General features: G+C 36.9%; 1 long non-coding RNA gene across 1 annotated transcript; it reads right to left on the reverse strand.

Moving 5' to 3' along the window:
* Window positions 1-1,413: 1,413 nt before the first annotated feature.
* On the reverse strand, window positions 1,414-18,360 carry LOC135407328 (uncharacterized). Its single transcript, XR_010426817.1, has 3 exons — window positions 18,219-18,360; window positions 3,438-3,583; window positions 1,414-1,715 (listed from the first exon to the last, which is right to left on the reverse strand). It is a non-coding gene; the product is annotated as an uncharacterized LOC135407328 (long non-coding RNA).
* Window positions 18,361-18,771: the final 411 nt, after the last annotated feature.

Consider the following 18,771-nt stretch of genomic DNA (forward strand, 5'->3'; position numbering starts at 1 on the left):
TAATTTTTTTTATTACCTCTCTATGTTGAAACACCATATAAACAAATTGTGGCATATTGAAAATCTTGGTTTAATGTAATTTTGAAATTATCGATAGAATAAAATCTTAAAATCAAGTTTTCTATATCCTAAGATTTAAAAAAATCCGAGACTATAATTACAAAGGTTACTTTTGTAAAAAGTCACATTTGGTTTGAACTGCCTGGTGTTACAAAATTTACCTGTTTAGTAATCCTAAATAATTTCTTTTTTTTCCATTGCAATATATATACACACAGATGATAGTAGAACTACTTAAAGAAATTTCATTGTAAAGTAATGATAGGTACTAGAACAATGCAACCAGAAAAGGACTGAAACCAATAATTCTGTTGTCATATCTTGTCTGATTTCTTTTTAATTATATTAAATAATCAGCATATTAATTTAAAGGTATTTAATTTAGTTTTACAGCAAAATGTTGCTCTTCTGGGTGCTCTTTAAGGAATGAAAAGATTTTTAATTAACCTTGGTTTTTTTCTTCTAATACATGAAGGAATACAATCTCTAATTGTGATGTAAATGTTGTTTTTCCTTTCAATATTTTCAAATTAAAGAGTTCAATGCTGATCTCATCTTTGGGTGCCCTGCCCTAACAAAGTTAAATCTGTGCAAATGAAAACATCTCTTTAAGCTACATTAATGTCCTGAATTAAATACAGTAAGTTCTGTGTTGGTTTATAGCCTGCATAATGAAGTCACCTTCCATGGGGACTTCTCAGGTTGTAATTCAGCATAGAATCTAGCCTGACTAAGATGCATAGGATAAATGTTGCCTTATCAAACTCACAATTCAAAATTCTTTGTTAAACTCTAGGTGAAAATTTGTTCATATAAGCCATTTATAGCAAAATACCTAGTTTTAAAATATGTCTTTACTTCAGTGAATGTTATAAAATGTGTTTACTGTGTAGAATAATTTTAAAGTAGTTATTTTTTCTGATATAGAGCTTCTAATGGGCATTCTTGCTCACCTTGAGGAGATTATCTAATCACATAAATATATTTTATATATATATATTTCTAAATATTTCAATGCAGTTTGTAATATTTTAAAGGTTGTGGAGTGTTTGGGTTGTTTGTTGGATTTTGTTTTTTTTACTAATGCAGCGATAAATTGAAAAATCTTTTAAGCTTCCTATTTGATTTTTCAGACTTGGTGTTAAAAGCACACACACTGTAACTGAATATACTGCATCTATAAGTCTGAAAATATCTCATTTTCCTATATTACCCAGTTTTTGGATAATTCATTTATTACCAGCTTCTACTTTTCTTCCAGATTTCCCCTGATTGAATGACATGAATCTTTTAGTTTGTAAATTTGCAGGATACAAGTATCATCATCATATTCCAAACAATTTACAGTTTACCTAGAGTGATGGCTAAAGATCAGCATGTATTACATCTATCACATAGCCCATGCTAGAGTTCATTTTAATTTGTTCTTGATGTCTCCTCCCTCAGCCTACCCTTCTCCTTCTTCTGGCAGTTTAGGCACCTGCAGGGAAAGATGTACATGTGTCCAACCTCTGTTGACTGAAGCGTCTAGCTGGGGTCCTATAATTGTCTGGTCAAACAGGGCATACTTGTTGCTCTTGGAGTGGAGCTGGATGTGATCTTTTCTGCTTGTTCTGAACTTCTGACATTTTTGAGGCTGTGGCTGCATGATGCATCTGTGTCAAAGAAAAAGGTTTTGTCACTATTTCCTTTGCAGTCATTTAATTGCTTGAACTATTCAATGGGCACAGGAATACGAGTAATTTCTTCTCTGTTTCTCAGGGTGGAAGATGTAGGTAGCTGAGCCATCTGATTCAAAAGCAAGCACGCAAGTAACTATGCTCACCATTTTATATAGTGAAAACTCTGCAGTAAATGAACTGAAAGGAACAAGAAAGATATTTTAGAGGAGAAACTGTTTCTTGGCATAATCTAGGTAAAAGAGCTGCTTTACTGTCACTGGCTTGTACATAAAGGTGAAGAGGTCCTCTGGTATGTTTGTAACATCAGCCCTCTCTCTGTCTATTTTTCTTTTCTCCACAGAGCTTTTCCTAGAAGCAGATAGTATAAGTCTCAAGGTTACAGCATGTCGCTTTACTGTGCTATGTGTTCATATGGGCTGAGGCAAGAGATATTTGAATTCCTTGGTGTTCACTGACTTCTCCTCATCAGCAGAGCTGAGAGAAGTACAGCACCTTAGCATTCAATGGTGCCTGTAACATAACAGATCATCTGCTTTGAACAAGTACTATCAACGCAAAGTAACACCTTCAAGTGTCAACAGTATTACTCATAAGAGAATACATTATGTCAGTACACCACCTGTGCTTCAACATTGAAAAACCAGTATCAAAGTATTATATTTAAGAAGGACAGTGCCAGATGTTGGCTCGTTGTTGGCTTATTGTATGTAAATACGATAAATTCCTTGTGCTTAATTAAAACAAAAACAAAACAAAAAAAAAACCCACACAAAACCCGCAACACTGTTCTCAAAGGATTTGAAAACTGACATCCATTTCTTTTACTAGCCAAGACAGAGAGGAGGGCAGTGGATAAAGATTACCAACTTTTGCATCAGCACTGATAAACTTGCAGGCCTTTGTATGCCTTCCCCCATTAAAAATTTCTTCTGCTGAGACCATAAGCACCTCAAATTGACAATTATTTCTTAAGGGAGATGAGCATAATGCTCTGGATCAGTTTATAGGTACACTACTAGAGAGACAATCAACTAGAGACAAGTTCTGTCATATCTTTTTTCCACTTATCCTCTTTTTTTTTTTTTTTTTTTGCCAAAGTACCTTACACTATGATGAATAATAATGAACTACAAAACTAATTATTAACAAACCCAGTTAGCTGATGCTCCAAAGTGGACTGCAGCAGATTCAAGTGCACTGGCTGAGAAAAAGCCATTTATGCCAAGGAATACTGACTATGAACTTGCTTATGATAATCCAAATTACTACAAAACTAACTAATCAAAACGTCTGCATACTTTTTATAACTTTCTGAAAGTCAGCCGTTTTTTTTTTACCCAGTTTGATCAGATTAATAAAGACTGAAAAATGTTGGAAGGCAGTAAAATTTTAAACCAGAAATTTCATCATATTCTACACCATTTGTACCATTTTAACCAAGACCAAACAGATTTTCATTACATTACTTAATCTTGCTTTTCTTTAAAAATCTTTAACAGTATTTTCCAATGTTTTTCTAGAGATTGAGGTAGCTCTAACCAGCAAAGTCACTCAAAATATAACATGATTCAATCTGATGGAATGATCCTGCTGACTCAGTGGGATTTATCTTGGAAGCTCAGACAAAGTTAGTACACTCAAAAGAGAGTATAAGGACACAACTGATTTCCAGCAAAGTAGTTGAGTGACACTTACGTGTGTATCTGACCGGTTCTTCATTTCATTTCACATATTGCACCAGTGAACTGCCCTCTGGATATTTCTCTCATAGTCCATAGACTAGAAGGCTTAAACTTCATACAGTTTTTGGACAACCAAAATTATGTGGGAAGAGTGTCTCCCTGAATGGGAAGAGCATAAAATACACAAATTAGGAGAAATAAATTGGTATAGAAGAAGGAATCAGAAATTTGTCCTGTGACCCAATAACCAGAGCAACTAAATCCACAGAAATTGTAGTGGTCCTTGTTTATCTGTCTGTTTATCTGATATATTCAGTGAATCTTCAATTTGCTTATAAGGCACATATCACATGTTCGAAAACAAAGGCCAGTGAACTATTTCAGATGTGAGCGGATTTATGTTTTATCAAGACTGACTTACAAAGTTAGCTCCCAAAAGGCAGGATTTTAGATTCCAGAAACATTAAGAAAATTCCAAACTTTTTGAAGAACATACAAAATATTATTGTGAGAGTCTCGATAATAGAGAAATGTCTGGCAGATGTCTTTACAAACTTTCCAGAACAATGTACTGCCAACTCAAGGTAAATGATTATAATATTTTATCCAATTTTTAGTAGTGGGAACACCAAAATATGTTCCATAATGAGAAACAAACTTATTTTTTTATGATATAATATTTTAGCTGTGGTTTGTCTTTTGGACAGTCAGTGTTTGCTCTATTTAGTATTTAAGATTTATAAGCAGTTACTGTAATACGCCTACACAATTATTATTGGTGAAACATTTCTATTGTGCATTCATTTCAAAATAATACTTATTTAAAACATCTTGCATTTTCTTATCCCACTGTGAAATGAAACCTAATGTCAGAACCTTAAAATATTCCACTATATTAATTTTTCTTCTTTATATTGCTTCAAATTGCTTACTGAAAATTCATGGAATTATACCAATAGGTTGCTTTAAAAGCTCAGACTCAGACAGTTCCGAAAGCTTTGTACTAGTATGATATGTAATAGTATGATTACATATCATATGTATATTATATATATATATATATATGATACTTGTTAGTATCATTGTAGATAAGTGCTCTCTGCCTGCTTAGGAGTTGGGGAGCTGAATATGCACTAATGGTTAATCATGGCTATAACTCCTCCTATGGAAATGTCTGCACCTATTTTTAATTATTTACTAATAGGCTGCCTTTTTTTTTTTTTTTTTTTTGGTTGGTTGGTTTATTTTGTTGCTTTGTTTGGTTTTGGTTTTGTTTTTTTTAATGTAATGGACACCTACCCATTATATTATTTTTCAGAGATGAACTTTACTACTGTGAAAAATAAACATGGTCAGCTACTTTTTCCACTTACTGCCCTGGTCATTCACAACAACATTAAATATTCCCATGAAGTAGTTTTTGTTTGTTTGGAGTTTTTTTGTTTTGGTTTTTTTTTCCCCCTCAAATGTTGTTCCTCAGCTCTGTGATCTTGTTTATAGGAGAAACTGCAGAAGTAAAGTCTGTTTTCTTTGTGAAAATGTAACTATGAGTTGTGCTGACTGAAGTACACAAAATTCAGAAGGAAATAAGAGGGCAGATGTGTGGTTTTGCCAAATGTGCAAGAACTCAGGAGCATGGTTTATAGTAAAGAGTAGGTCAAGCCTGCAAGGAACTCAAGTGGGATTTCTCTGGGGATCATAGAAAACAGACAGAACAGACACCAGTCAGCAATAAAAGTAATTAAAACAGAGGAAGGTAAAAAAACATATAAGATATAGAGAATATGTTGTACAAAAATTTTATGCTCAAACACAGGAAGAACTGGCCCATCTGCCACCTGCATGCTGTGGACCTGAGAGAGAATTGACCTTCTTGAATTCTTTTATCTGTATGCAAACTTAAAAATTGCTTTATAAACTCCCCCCGAAAATTAACATTAATAAAACAGAGAGATTTGTTCAAAGCCCTGCAAAGCCCACATGAATTTTTCAATAGACTTTGATTAGGTAAGTGCATGTGACGGTAACAAACAATATATACAGAAATGCCTGAAATGTTTTTGTGCCATATAACATTTTTTTTTCCTCTCATTTCCTGGGTATGTGGTAAATCTAAGTATATTTATTTATTGGGAATATTTATGACTATTTTTCCTCATTTATATCAGTTTGCATGCAGTCCTAAGTATTATTATTATTTCTAAGTCACCTTTAACATGAAAAATGCTTTGCAATGTAAAAAATGTACAGTCTTTTTTCAGGGAGATTGTACAAGAAGACTGTAATGTGGGAAGGCAACACATGAATAAATTGTGGGAAGGAGAAAAGGATTATGACAGAGCACAGCATATCACATCCTTATTCAGGGGAAAATACTGTTGGCAAATTTGATCAGGTGAGTGTAGCGAAGAAAAGGTGAAAGCAGATTAACTCACAGAAAAGTCTACTTCTTGGGTACAAGCACTACTGTAATTTCTCTTGGATACAAGCACTAATCCAAGTTTTATCATACTTCAACTTTTTAAAAAAAGGGACTATTAAAACAATATTTCTGGCTTCTAACATGTGGCACAGTTCATGCATTTGAGATTTTCCTTTCCATGAAGCTTCTAATAGAGATTGAACCTTATAAAACTTGGAAAAATAATAACATGGAACTAATTGGATAGAGAGCATAGTGAGGGGGTAGAAGGAATGTTGTTGCTAAGTTCCTGAAATGGAAGTTAATAATCCTAATAAGAGCACTGCTTTGAGCTCCTCATGAGTATATTCTGGCAAATGGGAAAAAAATTTGGATTCAGAGAAAATAGGGAGGGGAGGGGAATACTGTGGGTCTAAATCATCATGGGATGAATCAAAAGACAGCTCATTTAAGTGTCTGACTTTCCAAGCTCTGCCAGTGACTTATGGAAGGAAATAGCCTTAACCTTCTTTACAATGCCAAAAGGATAGACACAGAAATTTATGGAAAAAAACGAATGGGTCCCTTCCTCCAGCTTCAGGCCTTCTCAATTAGAAAGCTGGAGGGATTCATACCCACTTGAGGCATGTAGTTTAGCCAGCTATATGAATAAGTCTCCCTGAGATCCCTCACTGATCATGGGAGACATGTAGTTTTCTGCAAAAGCAAGGCAAAGAGTTTAAGTTCAGTGCCCAGTTAAGAGGAGTCTCAAGAACAAGTTGTCTAACCCATAGCTGCTGGTGGTAATATTCCTTGTGTGAACTGAAATGCAACAGATTTTATATTACTTGACATACAAACAGGCATTTTTTAAGCTGAAATCAGAGATCTTCACTACTGGAGTTAGGATCAAACTAACGAGCTGAATATTTTTGCAAACTCATCTACCACACAGCTGTGGCATCATAAACGCCAATCCGTTATGATGGATCATTATCCTATCACATTAGGAGCTAGCAAAAAGTGAAGTGTTTAGAGTTCTAAGGCACTAAGCTATAGAAACTATTAATCATGCTAAGAAATACATAGGAAGACTGAATTGGATGCACTGATGTGAGGCACAATCTTACATCAAAAATGCATTAACACTACTACAATTGTGCCACTAGAGCTTTCTCTGAGGGAGGCAAGCTTTAGAAGTTACTTCAGGACAGAATGCCACAAGGTTTGTGACCTGATAAATACAAGTCTAGCAGCAGCTTACCTGATGGATTGTTAAAACTGCAGAATAAGTGTCTAATTCATGATGACCACAAATTCTAATCATTTCATAATGGATGTCTGCCTTTAACTTGGGTGACATAATGAACTAAAGCTGTAACTTCCAACTGTGGTCTACTTCCCAGTAAACTGAATTCATCTTGACTTGTGACTGTTTTCAAGGGATAGATATTGCCTTTGATTTGTGCCATGCTTGCAAAATCCTTTATGGAATATAATAAAACAGGTCCAGTAGAAGCTGAGAACCATTATATTAAAAACTATAGAGGCTGAGTTCTAGTTTTGCTTTTTAATGGAGCTTTTATGGAGACCTGTGCCAGCAAAATTCCAATGCATGTGCCACATGTCATAATTACTTGTAATCTGCTTTAAAAGAATGTTCTATTTTCAAATGATCAAAACCTTTGTCTTTGATCCATTTTGGATCTGTATCCTGCAACTGCGCAGGAGACTGCATGTATCTCCCCAGTAATAAAATAATGAATTTAGTCCCAAGAAAAACACTGAGCTGGAAAGAAATACAAAAGAACGTTTAACATTTATGATCTGAGTCACAAAGAAATATTTCATAACAATGGACGTGCTTTTTTAATGTAAGGAGGAGATAATTTCTTGCACTCTGTGCCAGAAGACAGTAATAGTAGAGCACAAATTACTGCCACGTCCCCTGTCATGTAGTAACCACAGTGTGCATTGCTCCGAGCATGGCCACATGTAGGGGAGACCTTGTTCTTTTCTTTCCTAGCATGGGCTTCTGCATGAGGACACCCATCTCAGGGAGTACAGGATTCAATAATACCTGAGTAGAATCTGCATTAGTAGCCTGCACAGGCCCAGCAACAGGTTGGCCACAGACTGGCAAAGGCCAGTTAGAGCAGCACACAATATCTAGCTTTCATTTAAGCAATATATTAAATATCACAGGTCAATTTTTCTTCTTTCTTTTTTTTTTATTTTTTTATTTAATAGCAATGTTCCTTCTCCCAGACACATTTGTGGCCCATGAATGTGGTCTTTACTTTGCCTTTCCTTTGCACTTCTCAGTATGGTAAATAGGTATAGGTGTTCATGACAGAAGTCTGTCTGCTCTGTTTTCAAGGACTGACAAAAACTCAACCATCACTACAGCCAATCTATTTCTGCATTGCTCAAAAATATGTTCATGTCAGGAGTTTAGAAACTGCACACAGTACTGTAACACTGATGAATCCTCTGTCAATCCCTCTCTCCTCCAATAGTTTTTTTTGCAGAACTGCTTTCCTGTTGTTGCCTGTCTTCTATTCAGGTAATGAATTATTATAGTTTGCATGCAAAGCTTCAGACTTGTCTCTATTGAATAGGATTGTTTTGCATATCACGGCTAGGCTTCGCGAATGAAGATTTGGGAAGGCTCTATCCACATTTGTTACACGCTGGTGGCTCATGAGGCCAAAACGAGACAGACATATCCGATTGCAAAAGGCACAGCAGAAAGAGTCCTTAGGTGGTATATTCTGCAAGACACGGTTCTTTTTGCGTTGCCTTTTCTCCTCAAGAGTGATCCTGCGTGTGTTCTCAAAGGAGACAGCTGCGTTATAGATGGTGTGTCTCCAGGCCTGCCGACTGGAGGCCAGAGTAGACCAGTTATGGTGATCAATATGGCCAAGGCTGAGATGATGTTTCAGGGAGTCCTTGTATCTTTTCTTCCATTGCTGGCAAAATCCTGGCAAGAATACTCTTGAACAGACTAATGCCCACTATAGCAGGAGGAATTCTACCTGAAAGTCAGTGTGGTTTCAGAGACAACAGGAGTACCACAGACATGGTATTTGTTCTCAGACAACTGCAAGAGAAGTGTAGGGAACACAACAAAGGTCTTTATGTAACCTTTGTCGACCTCACCAAGGCTTTTGATACTGTGAGCAGAAAAGGTCTGTGGCAGATTTTGGAATGTTTAGGTTGTCCCCCCAAGTTCCTTAAAATGATCATCTCACTCCATGAGGATCAGCACGGCCAAGTCAGAGATGGCAACACACTTTCTGAGCCCTTTTTAATTAAGAATGGTGTAAAACAAGGCTGCGTTCTCGCTCCTACCCTATTCACAGTTTTGCATATATCATCATCTAAGTCATCAGTGATTCTAAAGAAACTCAGATGAAGTACAAGTGTATGACATCTATTTTCTTTCGTGTCACACCCCTGGCTTTTTGCTCTTGATAAACCCAAACAGATTATTAGTATTTTCTATGTTTTCATGTAGATGACCATGACTAGCTTTTTTATTTGCTCCAGTATTTTTCTAGGAATTTAACTGAAGCAGAAACCCTATAATTCCACATGTTGTTTTCCCATCTTTTAAAGACCAGTACTATATTTCCCTTCTTTTCATACATTCACTTCAATTTATTTACAGATAACTACTAATGGCTGCTAAGTTGTGTTTGGTGGCTCTTCAGTAACAACAAATGAAATTTAAGAATTCCTGATAACGTATTTAAGATGGTCTATTCCCACTTAAAGCTGAGAATTTTTCTCTGTTGATGTCATTAATTGTGAAAACATCATTTGGTAATGAAAACTAGTGCAAAAAATATTAAATGTTATGGTCCTCTTTATCAAATTCTCTCTGATAATTCTGATCCTTTGCAAGGTAACAGGCCTTTTTTTCCTTGTTCTTCCCCCTAGTATCAATGCCCTTATGGTTTCTTGTTTTACCTGATGGACATTGCTTATTGAATATTATTTGTTTCTTGACTTTTGCCTATTTGCTTGAACTGTGTATTTATTCTTGTCCTCATACTCTGAAGAAGAAGTCACCAGATATCACAAGTTATGTTTACTTCTACAAGCAGCAGTTGTGAATCTTAAAGCTTCTGAGCTGTGCAGGTATTTTTATGTGTCACTGAGGTTAGAGGTTCCCCTGTCACCATCACAGCACATTAAGGGTGACCTTAACAGCTTCTCTCCTGATCCTAATTTTAACACATGACTTTTCTATTAATCTATAACCTTTGGAGGCTATGCTGTTGTTATCATGCTGTGCAGTGGAAACTCTTACTTCATTCTGGTTTTAGAGAGAACACCAGTTTCATATTTTAGACTGCTGGAAGTATAGGAAACACCATTAGAATCTGTAGCATATCTAGGATTAATTCATTGTAACAAACATCTAAAATGTCTCTGTTACACTTCTCTAACATTATTCAAAACACAGACACCTCCCCATATAGCAAGATAGACCCTGTCTCAACGTGACAGTGGCATTTAGGCACATAAATAATTCCATGGATCTGGACCCTGGATATATTTTGCGAGTCAGTGGACAAAGTACACTAAAACATTGATACAATATCCCTTTACTTTTTGCAGTAGCACATACACACCAAATCTCACACTATCAGCAATGCTTTTTGGCAAACTGTACTATTAATGCAAATTAAATTAGGCTGCATGACATTAAGCCACTTGGGATTTCTCCAGGACATTAATTTAGCACCATGTGCTTTCAATCACTATATGTTCTGTTCCCTTGGAAACAAACAAAAAAACCCACACCAAAACCCCATAATTAAACATAAACTACAGTTTTTTCTGTGTGAGTGTGCAAAAGTCAGAGTTAATTTTCTTTTTCAAAATCAAGGGCTTGCCATAATTTCAAATATTATGCTTGTATTTTTCTGAATGACAACAAGGAGCATCAGGAGCTAGCAGACAATTCCTGTCTGCCACTGAGGCTTTCTTCACAGATTATTGCTCTTTGCTTGTCTCTCCCTTATTCTTGCTGCTCTGTATGCCCTTCCCTTACCTCTCCAAGGGGAAAAGTCTCTTGTACACCTTTCTTTCCCCCAACACCTCTGGATATTTCTGCTCAGAAGACGAATGGATTTAGGGCTCAGTCTCAAGGGAAAACAGGTCTTATCTAGCAGAGATTTGAGGTCTCTGGCCACACAGCTGTACCAAATCTAGACTCCTGTGAAAATAGGCAACTGGATCCAGATGGAGTCCAGATGTGTTAGTGCGCTGAGGCATCCAAGATAGCAAGCCATTGGACAAGAACATTAGTTCAGGTGAAGTGTTGGACTGACATTTGCAGACTGTATTTGGAAATCGCTTATGCTAGCTTGTGTAAATGTCTCCAGTACTTCCAGTTTTGGGGTATTGATAGAAGGCTTGTCTGCATTTGTCAGTGAAGTGGTGCTCCAGGATGTAAGTGATGCAGAACTGGGTCATGCTAACCCCAAACTATGACCCTTCACGCATCAATTCAGATAGAAGCTCAACTTTCTTGATGCCTCAGTTTGTGAACTTACCCATCCATTTTCAGATCATGTCCATAGCTCTCTTGAACAGCCTTTTAAATCACAGATATTTATACTCTACTGCCATACAAGAATCAGAAAAACTAGGAAATATGACAGTTTCCCTAGGGGCTCAATTGATTAGTTGTTATTAGAATGTATAGGGGAAAATAAAATGAAGCACTAAAAAGCTTTTTTTTTCCCCATAAAACTTGAGAATACTTGGAAGAAAGAGGGAGAAGGAGAAAAGAGGCTGCTATCGGCAAACTGTGAGAGTTCATGTTGGAAGGTGGGAGGGGACTGGCAGCAGCAAAGAGACGGCATGGCAGCACTAATGTGGTTGTGTACATCTCTGAGGTAAACACAAGGAAAAACAGGCTAATCAAAAAAGGAAAACATCCTGGAGCAAGGGAAGAAATTAAGGAGAAAGAATTGTGAAAGCCTGTGATTTTCTCATTATTCTTGTTATTTTTATGTCTTTTTTTTTTATTGCCCTTCAGTTCTTAGAGCCTTCTGCAAGTTTTCAGTGAAATGTAAAACAAATAGTTGCAACTAAATAGAACTCTGTTCCCATTCTCCCCGCAAAACAACCTGAAATCTGAAAGACCATATAAACACAATCCTAATTTAGGTTCTTTTGAAGTGCCATGTTTTTTAAACTAATTTTATTACAAGGAGGAAGATGATGGGCTGGCACATGAACTCTTGACTCCTTTATTCATAAAAACTAGTGCCTCACAAACAGCAGCCCTCATAACAATGAAAACTTGCACACACAGATGCACACATGAATGCACATCTCGAAGGTGCTGAGAATGTGAAGCAGAGATAACAAAAGGGGATGAGAACAGAAGAAATGAAGGCTATTCTTTTAACAGGCTTTTACAGAAAGCTTGTTTAATCTCATGCTTATTTCTAAATTAGGGTGATTTGACTCTCTCACGTAATTCAATCTCCAAAAATGTTTCCATAATGTAGATGGTGAAGGCAAAACATAATTATGGGTACTGCCCCTCAGCATTTCTCTATTTTCTTTTGAAAAACCTGTCAGGTAATTTGTAACCTTATGTGGGTATTATCTTTATTTCACATTTTGTTTTTGTAGTTAAGAACACTGTAGCACTTTTTAAGAGTCTCTATAACTTTACTTTTAGGAACATATTCTTAATAATCAAAATCATCTGTTTGGCTTACAGTCTGTTTTCTCTGCAGAAGTGTTTTTGGAAGCTTAACAGTGTAATTCCAGGGATGGTATCGGCCCTAGTATTTTAGAATCTAGGCCTGCAGAGAGACTTTATATAGCTCTTTGGGAGGAAGAACTTATACTGCCAAAACATAGTTCTTTGCCAGAATTAGATCCTGATTCTGTAAACTACCTAACTTTAAGCATGTGTGCATTAACATGAATATTAAATACTTGAATTCTTTACACACTGAGGTCCCCAGAATGACCATGCTTGCTCAGGACACAGGGACAGAAAGACTCAGAATCTACAGACCTTTGCTGGTAGGTGATGATGTGGGAATAGACTGCTGCTTGGAGAACACACCTGGTGTGTCATGCAGCTCCACTTCATACGCCTTGCTCCACTTCCAGATGAAGAGGAGGCAGTGAAATCAGAAAAAAGGAAGGAGTCAGCCGTACAGGCAGAAGAGCCTTGTTAAAATGTTGTAGTAGGCAAGAACTGGGCTAATGTTGGTTGCAAAGGTGGGTAAGGTTCATTTTCAGCTAAACAAGCTGGGATTGTTTAGCCTGGAGAAAAAGAGACTGCGAAGAGTCCTTATTGTTCTCTATAATTACCCAAACCTATGTTTTAATGAGGTGGGAGTTGGCCTCCTCTTCCTGGTAACAAGCGACAGGATGAGAGGAACGATGAGACTGCAGAGTTGCACCACTGGAGGCTAACAATGGATATTAGGAAAAAGGATTGTCAAGTATTTTACCAGGCTCCTCAGGGAAGTGGTGGAATCACCATCCCTGGAGGTAAAGGTATGTAGATGTGGCTCTTGGGGACATGATTTAGTGGTGCATTTGGCAGTGCTGGGTTAACAGTTGGACTTGCTGATCTTAGAGAGCTTTTCCAACCTAAATGATTCTGTGATTCTATGAAATACAAAGCCTTTGACTCTACAGATCTCAGTGTGTGTGTTCTACCATTACTCTGCCCTCCCTGTTGTAAGAAGTAAGTCCAGGTACAGGTTACTGCCGGTATTTTAACACTATCTACTGACTTTGTGCTGAAAAGTAAGATATCTATGTCAAAGGATAAGTTTAGACATGCTCATAGTAGTGAGGAAGTCCAGGCTTTCCGTCCACCCTGACTATAGCTGTATTTCCTTCTGTTTGAATGGGAAAACTGGGAGCTTAGACACTCAGAAAGTAAAACTGAGGGAAGCTGGGCTTTTCAAAAGCATTTTTGGAATTAAATTTTTAAAGGTATTCTGAAATCCAGAGAAAGATACATCTTGGAGGACAGAGTTAGATTTTGTTAAGGAATAGAAAGTAAAATTAGAGTAGAACTAAAGTAATCACAAGAGAATATGTATTTTTTTAGATTAAAGCCCTAAACCAAACAGTTAATTTGAAATGGAGATACTTTGGTGTGGAAGAGAAATATAAGAACAATAAATGCTATAAATATTCTACCCTGTACACCATGCTGTCAAATAAAAACAGAAAAATGAAGGACATTGTCTGGTTCCAACTGCTGACTCCACTTTTTCTGGAATCAAACAAAAATACAATTTGTTGATACATAACAGGCCATGTATGACAGAAGCAGGATTTTAAAAGCATCTTATTTTTATGAAAGAAATGTGTGAATGAAAAAAGCAAATCAGGCTTAGTGTTTAATTTAACATCTGAGAAGAAGAAAACTGGAAAAATGAATGAGATAAAGAGCAAATTGCTAGACGAAAAGAAAGGTACAGTGAAGGCATAAGGAAGTATATTAGAGATCACAACATTTCAGGTGTCATTCTAGTAAAGGCCCAAATTTAGGGGAAAAGAGATACATTTTCCAACAGGAAATTTTGATTTGTTGAAACTCATTCCCATTCTGGACTGGCATCAAAATATTAATTTTTTTTTCTTTTGAGGAAAAATAAGTGTTTTACAGGAAGTTTCTGTCTCATATAATTGTGGAGAACTATTAAAAAAATGCGTTGTGAGTGACTCCAATGTCTCAAAATCCAGACAGAAAACAAAGTTGCTTTTTTAATTATCCCTTCAGTTTTGGTAGCTGCAATCTGTTTTATCTAAATACTTGCTATTAGTTAGTAACTAACTAATGAAAACAGTCTTTTCAGAAACCTGAATGATGCACAAATCTACTTCAGAATATTCTGAATGAAAATGCAGACTTTTCATTGCTTCCTATAGCAGTGGGTTGTACCTCAGCACTATAAAGGCCCAGAGCTGCACACTTGCTGCAGGAACAATGACCCATCCATATTCTTGCTGTAGATAAATCACAACCCCAAAGTAAGCCAGCTGCTGCTGGGATGGCTGTGAGAGGGGCAGGGGCATGCAAAGGAGATTATGTCATAGGACCAGAGCATTTCCTCCAGAAAGCGAAGTACTGCCTCATTTCTGTGTCAGAAAAAATAGCCTTAGTCATGTCACAGTAATGGTCGAGTTTGCCTACACTGCTAAAGTACCTTTAGCCAGCTTTGTCCAACCCTGATATGTTGTTGAGGAAATGATACTATCTGTGTAAGTGATCAGGGATGGATTCAACTCTGATGTCTACCATGTCTGTTATGGTGGCTGGACACACAATTCCCCATTTCAGAGAATAGCTGAGAGCTTACTCAGTAGGTGTCTACTCCAAAGAGAGAGAAATTGCCTTCTAGACCACACTGACTCTGTTTACCAAATATCCTTGGATTATACAGGTAGTCTGGACAATTTAGCTAATGTAAATACCTGCTTAGGTGTAGATACTAATAAATTGATGAGATTTATTTTACCAAAGCTCTCCTTCAAATGACTACATAAAATACAATATAAGTAAACTTTAAAACTGCAAAAAGTAAAAATAGTTAATGTTTCTTTGGTTAACCCTACGGCTGCCCATTGAACATCTTAGATGATGGTTTTAGGAGCTCATTTGAAGTTTATGATTTCTTGAAAAAAACTCATAAAATGTCAATTTGCATCCTTCATTCTCATCTAAAACCTCCTATGTGTATGTTCATGAACTTTGTCACAAAAAACTATGGAGTTCCTCTATTTTGAAAGTATCCCTGTTGTTATAGTTTTACAAACACATTTAAAATCTAATACTGGAAAATAAAAATTATTGCTTTGTTCGTTTCAGAGTGTAAAACACTAGACCTGTCTGTTTGCAAGAAAATTATGCGTGATGGGTTGGGATTGTACTTACATGGTGCCTATTTTAAACTAAAGTATGTGAAATCTTATTCAGGTTTATTGCTGCTTTTTCTGCACTCTGTGCATTGTCTTCCATCCTGTGCCTCATTCCAAACTGAACAGCCTGTGGGAAATAGTGTGGACTACTATTTTGTGTTGTCACCTAGTGTGCTGACAGGATGAAGAAAAGTGTTTGGCACAGCCTTTCATTGGTAACATATACTGATAGACACAAGCATATCTAAGTCAAGCTGTTCAACATTTAAATATGTAATTAAATATAATCACTATCCCTATTAGGGCTGACAGTTTATGTTCTTTTTATAGTAACCTTTGTACTTTTCCTCATCAGTCAGTTTTTGTCTTTCTAGTAATTCATCCTGCAGTGGTAATGGAACAGGCCATTAGCCTAAAAAAATCCTTTTCTTCTTCAAATCCAAAATATGGTATTCCCATCAGAATGTGAAAGGAGCCTTTCATGTTTGGGGTCTTACCTGCTCATACCTGATAATATAGGAGCTCATCTCAAGGAGAGGATTACTGCAGGAGTCAGAGCGGACTGCCAGTGGGAAAATGAGAGCTTAGTAGATCCATTTTGAATATATTTAGTTGGTTCTGGGGTTGGAATATATGTACTTAATTTTACCTTAGCTATGGTCTTTTCTGTTGTGGACATTGTGCAGTTATTCTGTGCATTTGTCTTTGAAGCATAAAAGCACCTCACGGAATAAGACAGGAGAAAATTCAAATGCAGGGAAGGTTGCATTTGCTCCCTTGTCCTGTTAAAGATGAGAGTAAGTATTTCCCCTTAAGTTCCAAATGAGTGGATCTATCTATGAGAAAATAGAGATCCTGTCAATGAGGCATTTTTATAAAGTTCCACTTAACTGTATTTCTGTGAAAGACAGTGTGAAAAAAAATAAGTAGGAAACTCCACCCTGGATCAGAGCAGATAAAAGATGACTGGCCTATCCAGGAGATTAATTGAATTCAGCTCCTATCTCTATCCGATATGACATTACAAACTTAAACCTGAATGCAATGTTATTCATTGAATAATATGAGAGGGAGCAGGAACCGATGACTTCAGATATCCTGTACTAAGTACATCCAACAAGTCCTCTAATCCCAGCTCTGACTCCAGGAAGGTTTCAGTGATTGCTCGGTATGGGGGATAATAAGTAAGTCTAGATTAGGGAGTGGATCTCCTCCTCCAGCATTTTTCTCAGCTGGATCTATATGACTATTTTTTTCAGACCATTTGTGCAATACCTGTCACTGAATTAAGATAAAGATGTTCCAACAAACAACATTTCTGGGCTTAGTTCCTGCATGGAGGAAACTAGTGTTTATAGTAAACTGAAAACAGAAAAGCTAAGGTGAAATGGCTTGCCAAAGTCATACAGTACATCAGTAGAAGAGATGGGAATAGGATCTTGACTTCATACTCTCCAACAGTGCACTGCCAGCTGGACTGAGCTGCAGTAGCATTATTGGGTAAACTTAACCATCAGTGTTTCCACTTAGATTCATGAATCTGGGCTAGCCTCAACCCCAAAACCGGGTTTTCACCTGAGAATTAGGATTTTAGAACGATCTAAATACAATGCCATCAGAAACAAATGATACCACATAACTTTTGATTGCAATATAAAGCAACAGAGCTGGCAAATCATGACTTCAGATTTTATGAGGCCAGTTGCTGATGAATTTTGGGTGGAAGGATGGCGACATCTAGTGGTATTGCTCTTCTCACAGCCCTTCACATTGTATCTCGAAGCATGTTTTTGTAGTACAGTGACAGGTTATTTTACAGACTTAATTAATTCTCTTTCTGAAAGTTCTAATACATTAAGCAGTAATGGCTTTTCATCAAACAGTTGCTGCCTCTTAATTTTTCAAACATAATTGCCCCTTTTGTTGTTATGCTTCAAAACAAAAGTTGTCATAAAGTGAGTCTGCAGTCTGCAAATAAAGCTGTATCATAAAACACTGCAAATACTGCGATAACAACTTACAGTTTTCTCTCTAAATCCATGACTTAAGTTCAAGAGTTACTTTCCTCAGAAAGATGGGCTCTGTTTCAGTAGGGACTTAGCTCCCTCCAGGGAGTGATGTAATCCTCATTGAAAAAAAAATTGTTAAGAAAGGATGGAACAAATCACCCTTTAGGTGATTTTTGCTCTCTGGCTTGTTAGTTAGATTGTCTAACTGTGACTATTGAAGTTAGGTAAGATGAGTAATACTAAAATGTGCTTCTCTCACATTAGCGAATATAATAAAGTCTAATTTGCTCAGTCTTTGAAAGAACTGCTAGAAATGTGTCTTAAAGAGAACTTTGGACAATGAAAGATGAAAGATATGGGTATGCAGAGAAACCAAAGTATTATCTATAACAGAAAAATCATCTCCTCCAGGGCTTGTTTTTATTGTTCGAGCTCAAATATTTGAATTATTGACCTGCCAGACCAGCCCCTGATCTGGACTCTCCTAGGTAGCTGCTAGGCATGGGCAGGGAACATTTCCAATGAGTTGTATGGGCCTCTTGCTTTGGGAGCTAAACCAGCTTCACAGTATGTAGATATGCTGTCCATGCCAGATGCTGTACTAGTACATGTGTAACCTGTTATTCTGATGTGAGATGTATCAGTGAGATGCTCTTCTCAGCTCTTAGCTGGCAGTGGGGAAGAAGACTGGCCAGGCTGAACAGAGAGCTTTAACTAGGACTCAGGGGAAAAAAATAAAAGAGGATTTATGACCCTTAGAAGAAGGGGCAGGAAACTCAGGAACAGTACAAGGATGTTGTTAGGTCATGCAGAGAGAAAACTCGAAAGGTGAAAGCCCAGCTAGAAGTCCATCTCACCACCATGGTAAAAGATAACAAAAAAATGTTTTTACAAATAAATTAATAACAAAAAGAGGGCCAAGGAAAATCTCCAACCTTTATTGGATGCAGAGGGAAACACTGTCATGAAGGATGAGGAAAAGGCCGAGGTACTTAATGTCTTTTTTT

The sequence above is a fragment of the Pseudopipra pipra genome, chromosome Z (genome assembly GCF_036250125.1).
Source record: "Pseudopipra pipra isolate bDixPip1 chromosome Z, bDixPip1.hap1, whole genome shotgun sequence".
Taxonomy (NCBI): Eukaryota; Metazoa; Chordata; class Aves; order Passeriformes; family Pipridae; genus Pseudopipra; species Pseudopipra pipra.